The following is a 9634-nucleotide window of genomic DNA, read 5'->3' as shown; positions in this document are numbered from 1 at the left end:
AGAAAAAGGACTGGAAGAGATTGAAGGGGCTCGAGACCCCATATGAACAACAATGCCAAGCAACCAGAGCTTCCAGGGACTAAGCCACTACCCAAAGACTATACATGGACTGACCCTGAGCTCCAACCTCATAGGTAGCAAGGAATAGCCTAGTAAGAGGACCAGTAGAAGGGGAAGCCCTTGGTCCTGTTAAGACTGAAACCCCAGTGAACGTGATTGTAGGGGGGAGGGCGGTAATGGGGGGAGGATGGGGAGAGGAACACCCACCCCAAAGGAAAAAAAAAGAAATACATTTAAATGAAAATTGTATACTTACAATTAAACAGAAAATATTCTAGATTTTTTTAAAAAACTAATGAACAATAAATATACTTACCAAAAAAAAGAAAGAAAGAAAAAAAGAAAGAAAGAAAGAAAGAAAGAAAGAAAGAAAGAAAGAAAAAGAAAAAGAAAAAAAGAAATGGTGTCCAGGGCAAGAAAGATGGGATATAGATTTTAGCAAATAATAATGTGGGAATATCAGTGGGAGATAGTTTAGCCACTCAGAGGTTAGGGAATGGCCATGCCATTGAGCTGTTAAAGGCATTGAAAAATATGAAGGCTGTATGTGTGTGGCCTTCATCCATAAGCCCTCTATCCCTATCCTCTTCCGCTGCCCTGTCTTCTTGAAAGGTGTTTCCCCCTCCCCAAAAACATCCCCTTGCTGCCTCCCCAGCATGACATTCTATTTACTGGAAGGTCCAGCCTTGGCACGACCAAGGGCTTCTCCCATTGGTATAGAACATGGTCATGCTTTGCGACATATGCAGCTACAGCCACCAGTCTGTCCATGTGCAGTCTTACGGAAGTGCTTTAGTCCCGTGGAGCACTGGTTTGTGACCACTATTGTCCTTACTGGGTTGCAAGGCACTTCAGCTCCTTTAATACTTTCTCTATCTTCTCCAAAGGAAACCCTGTTCTCAGTGCAATGGTTGGCTGGAAGCATCAGCCTCGGTATTTGTCATGATCTGGAAGAGCATCTCAGGAGACAGCTATATCAGGCTCCTGTAAGCATGCACTTGTTGGCATCAGCAATATTGTTTAGGTTTGGGGGCTGTATGTATGTGGACTGGATCCCCAGGTGGTATAGGCTCAGAATGGCTATTCTTTCAATCTCTCCTATAAACTTTACCTCCATGTCATGTCCTATGAATATTTTTGTTTCCCCTTTTAAGACAGCCCATCCTCACTTGGTTCATCCTTCTTCTTAACTTAAAGCAGTATGTGAATTGTATGCTCAGTAATTGAAGGTTTTGGGTGTGTGTGCATGTGTGTGTGTGCGTGTGTGTGTGTGTGTGTGTGTTTGTGTGTTTGTGCGTGTGGATGTTTGTTTGTGTGTGTTTGTGTGTTTTATTAGGGTGTGTGTGTGTGTGTGTGTGTGTGTGTGTGTTTGATTTGGTTGCCTCATTCAGGATGGTATTTTATAGTTTCATTCAGTTGCTTATGAATTTCCTGATGTCATTGTATTTGATTACTGAGTTGCACTCAATTATGTAGATGAACCACATTTTCTGTATACATTCATGTAGTCTAATCATCTGGGTTCTTCCTAGCTTCTGGCTATCATGAATACAGCTGTATAAACATAGTACAAAATGTGTCCTAGTTATATGTTGGGGCATCTTTTGGGAATATGCCCAGGAGTAGGATAGCTAAGTCCTCAGCATATACTATGGCCAATTTTTTGAGGAAACCCAGAGTAATTTCCAAAATAGTGTACCTCATTTCAATCCAACCAATAATGACATTGAACATTTCTTTATGTATTTCTCAGCCATTCAAAATTCTTCTGCTGAAAATTATTTGTTTAGATCTGTACACCATTTATAATGGGGTTATTTGACTTTCTGGAGTATAACTTCTTGAGTTCTTTGTACATACTGAATATTTGTTCTCTTTCAGGTATAGGATGGCAAGGATCTTTTTTTAAGATATTAGTTGCCATTTTGTCATACTGACAGTGTTCCTTGCCTTACAGACACTTTGCATTTTTACAAGGACCAATCTGTCTACTCTTCATCGTACAGCATAAGCCACTGGTTTGGTGTTCTGTTCAAGAAATTTTCCATTGTTATCATGTGTTCAAGCTTTTCCCCACTTTTTCTTCTATTGGTTTGTGTATATCTCTTTTTTCTGGACACCCTTAATCCACTTGCACTTCAGATTTGTACAGCGTGATAAGAATGGATGAATTTACATTAATATACATGCTGACATCTAGATGAACCAACACAGGTGTTCTACTTGCCTGTCTCTGCACCAATACCATATATTTTTTATCACTATTGCTAGGTATTCAACTTGAGATTAGCGATGTTGATTTCCACAGAATTTCTTTTATTTTGAGAATAGTTTCCACTTCCTTGTTTTTTTTCTTATTCTAAATGAACTTGCATATTTCTCTTTCAAACTGTATGAAGAAGTTGTTGAAATTTTCTTGGGGATTGCATTGAATCTGTAGATTGCTTTTGGCAAAGGGTCATTTTTGTTATATCAATATGGCCAAACCATGAATATGAAAAGCCTTTCCATCTTCTGAAAATTGCATCTTTTAGAGATATTAAGTTGTTTTCATATGGCACTTTCCCGTGCCAGTTTTGAGTTACACGGAAGTATTTTTTGTTATTTGTGATTATTGTGAAAATTGTCATTTCCATAATTTCTTTCTTGGTCTGTTTATTCATGGAAGGTTACTGATACGTTTGAGTTAATTCTATATCCAGGACTTTGCTGAAGTTGTTTATCGCATGCAGTAGTTCTCTGGTGGAAATTATGGAGTCACTTAAGTGTACTATCGTATCACCTGCAAATAGAGATATATTGAGCTCTTCCTTTAATATTTGTATCCCTTTGTCCTCCATTTGTTGTCTAATTGGTCAGGCCAGCACATTGTGTACTATATTGCATAAGTAGGGAGAGAATGAATAGCCTTGTCTAGTCCCTGATTTTACAGAAAGAGCTTCAAGTTTCTCTTCATTTAGCTTGATTTTTGGCTACTGGTTTGCTGTACATTAACTTACTATTGTTGAGTAGGGGCCTTGAATTCCTGTCATTGTAAGACTTTGGCTATGAAGGGGTGTTTTATTTGGAAAATATTTTCGCAGCATCTAATGAGGTGAAAATGTAATTTTTTTCTTTCAGTTTGATTATCTAGTGGATTATGTTGTTGGAATTCCATATTGAACTTTACTTGCCTTCCTGTTATGAAGTCTGCTTGATAGTGATTGATGATCATTTTGATATGTTCATGGATTTGGTTTTCAATGATTTGATTGACCATTTTTTGTCAATATTCATAAGGGAGGTTGATCTGATGTTCACTTTCTTTATTGGGTCTTTGTGTGCTTTAGGTATTAACATAACTGTGGCTTCATCGATGGAATTGGGCACTTTTCCTCTGTTTTGATTTTGTGGAATATTTTGGACAATAGTGTTATTTGATTCTAGGAAGTGCTGATAGAATTTTCCACTAAAATCATCTGGTCCTGGGATCTTTTCCAAATTGGGAGCCTTTTATTAATTGTTTCTAATTTTTTAGGATTCATGGTATAGTTTATATATTTTATCTGACCCTGACTTAACTTTGGTAACTACTCCCTGTATAGGAAATTGATCATTTGATCTAGATTTTCTACTTTTCTTGAATATAAATTTCAGTAATACGATAGGATGATGTTTTGAATTTCTGCAGATTCTGTTGTTTTGTTTCCCTCTCATTTCTGATTTTGTTATTTGGATGCTTTCTCTGTGCCGTTTGTTATTCTGGCTCAGGTTTATCTATCATGTTGATTTACCCTTGGATCCAGCTCCTGGTTTTATTGATGTTTTGTAGAGTTCTTTTTGTTTCTCCTTAGTTGATTTCATTTCTGAGTTTGATTATCCTGCCTTCTGCTCCTCTTTGGTGTATCTGCTTCTTTTTTTTTTTTTTTTTGAGCTTTTATATTTGTTGTCAAGCTGTTAATGTATGCTCTCTCCAGTTTCACTTTGGATACTCTCAGAGCTTTGATTTTCATCTTAGCTATACTATCATTATGTCCCATAAGTTTGAGTTTGTTGTGCCTTACTTTTCCTTAAATTCTAAAACATTTTGATTTTTTTCTTTAGTTCTTCCTATACCAAGTTATCACTGTGTAAAATATTGTTCAACGTCCATGTGTATTTGGGATTTCTGACATTTTTGTTGTTATTGAAGTCCAGCCTAAGGTCATGGTAGTCTGAGCAAATGCATGGGATTATTTCACTCTATTGTATCTGTTGATGCCTCTTTTGTGACTCACTGTATGATCAGTTTTGGAGAATGTGCCATGAGTTCCTGAAATAAGGTATATTCTTTTGTTCAAGGATGAAATATTCTATAGATATTTCTTATATATATTTGGTTCAAAATCTGTTAATTTCTCTGTGTCTCTGCTTTCCCATGCCATGATCTAGACATAGCTGAGTGTGGGTTGTTGAAGTCTCCCACTAGTATTTCGTTAGCCGGAGCTAAGTACGGTTTACTTTATAAATTTAGGTGCCCTTGGATGTAGCGTATAGATATTCAGGATAGAGAACTGACCCAGGTGGAATTTTTTTCTTTGATGAAAATAAAGTGTCTTTCCTTTTTTTTTTATAACTTTTGGTTAAATTAGATACTGGAATCTATGCTCCAGGGTGTTTCTACAGACCATTTTCTTGGAAAATTGTTTTCCAGCCTTTTATTCTGAGATACTATCTATCTTTGTCACTAAGCTGTGTTTCCTTTATGCAACAAAATTCTAGTTCTTCTTTATGTATGCAGTCTGTTAGTCTATGTCTTTTTTTTTTGGAGAATTGAGAATTGATGCTAAGAGATATTAAGGAATAGTTATTGTGGTTTTCTGTTATTCTTTTTTGGTAGAGGTGGAATAATGTTAGTGTGACTCTCTTCTTTAGGGTTTGTTGAAAAAGGATTACTTTCTTGCTTTATATAGGGTGTAATTTCCCTCCTTTTGTTTGAGTTTCCCATCTATTATCTTTTGTAGGGCAGGATTTGTGAAAATATAGAGTGTAAATTTAATTTATCATAAAATATTTGTTTCTCCAGATGAGTTGATTGAAAGTTTTGCAGGTGATAGTAGCATTGGCTGGCATTTATTTTCTCTTAGTGTTTTATAGAATCCACTCTGGAACTGACTTTCATAGTCTCTGGTGAGAAGTCTGGTGTAAAACTTATAGGTATGCCTATATATGTTACCTGACTTTTTCGCTTACTGCCTTGAATATTCTTTCTTTGTTTTGTGCATTTGGTGTTTTGACTATTATGTGAAGGGAGAAATTTCTTTTTGGTCCAAACAATTTGGAGAAGTGTATGATTCTTTTATTATTATAGGCATTTCTCCCTTTAGCTAGGGAAGTTTTCTCCTATAATTTTTGATGATATTATTGGCCCTTTTATATGGAAATCTTTGCTCTCTTTTATACCCATCATCCTTTGGTTTGATCTTCTCATTGTGTCCTGGATTTCCTGGTTGTTTTCCATTAGGAGCTTTTTGAGCTTTACATTTTCTTTGATGGTTGTGTAAATGTTTTCTACAGTATCTTCTGCCCCTGAGATTTTTATATTTTATCTCTTGTATTCTCTTTCTGATGCTTCTGTTTTTGACTTCTGATTTCTTCCCTAGGTTTTCCACCTTCAGGTTTGTCTCTCTTTGTGCTTTCTTTATTGCTTCTATTTCCACTTATTGATCCTAGATTTTTTAAATTCCTTCATCTGTTTGACCGTGTTTTCCTGTAATTCTTGGATAAATTTTGAGTTTCCCCTTTAAGGGCTTCTACTTTTTTACCCTTGTTATCCTGTATTTCTTGAAGAGTTTTATTTGTTCCCTACTCAATGTCCTCTATCATCACCATAACACATGATTTTGAATCCACATCTTGCTTTTTCAGTTTGTTGGGATATACAATATTTGCTTTCCTGAGATAAGGGAGCTCTGATGATGCCAAGTAGTTTTGGTTTCTGTTGCTTAGATTCCTGTGCCTGACTCTTGTCATGAGGTTTTCTCTAGTTTTTCGTGGTCTTGCTGTCTGTGACAGTGTCTTGACCTTCCTGTAAAATTCTTTGTCACTGTTCCTATAGACTTGTTTTCTCCCACCAAGATGTGGGTGCAGAGATATGTAGGACCAGGTCAGCAATGGATGCAGGCAGAAACAGGAAGTGTCCTGTCCCAGACTGCTCTTGTTTTCTGTATCCTGAGGCCTCCAGCCTGGTTGCTTGGAGCAGAAGGGTTGATCTCGCCTGTGTTCTCAGTTGTCTTACTTTTCCGGGCCACTGACTTTCATATCTGGACACAGGTAGATACTGGAAGGATCCCACCCCTTATTCTTCCTAGGTTTCTGTATCCATAGGGCTCTAAACAGCTTCCTCTCAGCACAGGAATGTGAGCAGAGGTAATGGTTTCCCCTAAGTTCTCAGAATTGTCCATGATTCTGGGAGTCCAGCTTTCTCCCCCACCGAATTTGTGTACAGTGAGCTTTTGTACTATGTCATCTCTGGGCGCAGCCAGAAATATTAACCTTGTATCTTCTTGATAGTGTCATCATAATAAATGGAAATATCAGGATAGGCATTTCCTCTATATGAAATATATATTGAGGGGGTTGTCATGCAGAGATGGATACAAATAGATACAAAATACACTTGAATAAGCATGGATTATTAAGATACATCCTGACTAGAATCTGTGCAGAAGAATGACAGAGTGTGTATTATATAAAATGGTTATGAAATTGAGAGGAAAAATTCTTCTAATAAACATAATATAATTTTAAATTGAATCTTCTTCATCATTTATTTATATAACACGTCTTCACTAGGCATCTAGAATATCATCAATTATGATACATTAAGGATTCAAATAAGAAAAAAAACTCATCTTCCATAAACAGGAATTCTAGGTTTTTCGTTGCATCTTAACCAGAACCATAGATAATTCTGAGAACTTAGGGGAAACCATTACCTCTGCTCCCATAATGTAAAGGGAGAGAAAGAACTTAGAGTGTTGTCAAGCATGTGCTCACAGGTACTTACTTATATAATGGGTCCATGGTTTTTATTTTCAGTGAGCTGGGTGTTTGGTGGGGGTAATGTGACTTTGAATTTTGTTATTTATTTCTGTGTCTTATAACTTATTTTACTATATCATTTATCTTTCATAACGATTTATATTTTACTCGGTGAGTTTATTTAATTTATATTTCATTTCAGCATTTCTGCTGAGATTAGATCTCTCCAAAGTAAATGAACTAAAGAAAACGATTTTGATATTTTACTAATATACTAGATTACCGCAGACGAAGTGGCTATTTGACTATAGGAGAGCACTAACTATGCTTCCTTTGCTATAGAATATGAAGATGAAACCAAAACACATGTTAAATAATTCAAATTAGGTATTAGATATAATGGTGAATTATGTAATTGGATGGATTCACTAGACCTGATATGATGTAGAGAATTACAAAGAGCTAATATGTGACTATTTCAAAACAAACACCTAATATACAGTGACTAATTTAGTTTCATTGACATTTTCATTGGATCACAAGCCTTTAACAGCTGAGGTATTTTTGTAGCCTCTTATGTGGAGTTCCCATTCACACTAAATATATTTACTTTATAGTATGCATGAGAGTTCAGAAAGGACATGGCTAATGTATTACATCTAGGTATTATAAGCTTAGGAAAACTACTGTACTAAAATAATTTTAATTAATTTGCTAATTAATTTTTTACATAAGTAAGAGTAAATACTAGGAAGAGAGAGGTTTCTTTGTATCTTAGTATGAAAGTAAGTGATAGATAAAAAGAATACAGGTAGTCAATTTTCTAAACACTGTTTGACTTTTACTGCACTAGAGATTACTTTCAGATTCACCATAAATAGTATAGTCAAATCACCAGACAAAAATATACAGTATAATTGTAAATATGTGAATGTTCGGTAAGTGTTTGTGTCCTCAATGAAATAATACCAGGGAAATCACTATCATCCAAAGAGCCAAAACAAAAGGGTCTCCATGATGTGCATCATAAATATAAATTAAAGAGAAATCAGTATGCCAAAACAGTGAGCATAAAATGATGTAGAGACATAGCCATATACATAAGGAAGATATATAACATTATCAGCAGAGGTTGTGCTTGTTGTCTAAGCAGTGTTTTTTTAAACACATATTCAAATGCAATGAGTAGTGCATAGAATAGAAGCATGGGTAGCATTAAAGCACTGTGGCTATAATGTACAAAATTAATTCCCACATAATATCTTTCCACTAAAATAATACAGGTAAAAATTCTGAAGTCATAGAAATGCTCTCAGATAGTATTAGGAAATACTAAATTTGGGGATTGCATAAAGGTTCCCTGGCTAAGGGTAGTTTTTTGCCAAGCTGAGCTTGAACTGCTGGGATCAATCCCTGTGACCCACATGGCAGAAGCTAATAAGTCACTTCTGAAAATTGACCTCTCAACTAACTAGATACTGTAGCATTTGAGTACACAACTAATGAATAAACAAATGTAAGGGGAGAAGAAAAGTGAATGAGTAAATACTATCACTATGGGGAAAGGAGAAGGGAGATGTAGGAGTAGTCTCTCCTGAGAGACACAGCCAGAATACAGGAAATACATAGGTGAATGCCAGTAGCAAACCACTGAACTGAGACCAGGACACCCGTTGAAGGGATCAGAGAAAGTAATGGAAGAGCTTGAAGGAGCTCGAGACCCCATTTGAACAACAATGCCAACCAACCAGAGCTTCCAGGGACTAAACCACTACCCAAAAACTATGCATGGACTGACCCTGAGCTCCAACCTCATAGGTAGCAAGGAATAGACTGGTAAGAGGACCAGTAGAAGGGGAAGCCCTTGGTCCTGCTAAGACTGAACCCCCAGTGAATGTGATTTTAGGGGGAAGGACGGTAATGGGGGGAGGATGGGGAGGGAACACCCACCCCCAAAAAAAAGAAAAAAAAGAAATACATTTAAATGAAAATTGTATACTTACAATTAAACAGAAAATATTCTAGATTTTTTTAAAAAACTAATGAACAATAAATATACTTACCAAAAAAAAGAAAGAAAGAAAGAAAGAAAGAAAGAAAGAAAAAAAGAAGAAAAGAAAAAGAAAAAAAGAAATGGTGTCCAGGGCAAGAAAGATGGGATATAGATTTTAGCAAATAATAATGTGGGAATATCAGTGGGGGAGAGTTTAGCCACTCAGAGGTTAGGAAAAGTGAATGAATAAATACTATCACTCTGGGGAAAGGAGAAGGGAGATGTAGGAGCAGTCACAGAACGCATGGCAAATCTCGTTATTTCAGCTGCATCAATACATGAGACCTCTTGCAGAAATATGTTCACAATATACATTTTTCTTATGCTTGTTATTCTCTATAAATTGTTTATTTTAATCATTCCAGAAAAACTAAAAATAGAAAAGGTAAGGATATCATGTTATTCTAGAAGTTATGATCTCTGCAAATTTCATAAATACCAAAAATTAGAGTCTATACTCTTAGACATTGAAAACTAATTACTCTATAGAACAGCTCATACACGAGAAACATTGATTAG

Source organism: Rattus norvegicus, chromosome Y (assembly GCF_021556685.1).
Source record: "Rattus norvegicus strain SHRSP/BbbUtx chromosome Y, alternate assembly SHRSP_T2T, whole genome shotgun sequence".
NCBI classification, from domain to species: Eukaryota; Metazoa; Chordata; class Mammalia; order Rodentia; family Muridae; genus Rattus; species Rattus norvegicus.
The sequence above is the reverse complement of the archived record's forward strand: the minus strand, read 5'-3'. Positions refer to the sequence as shown.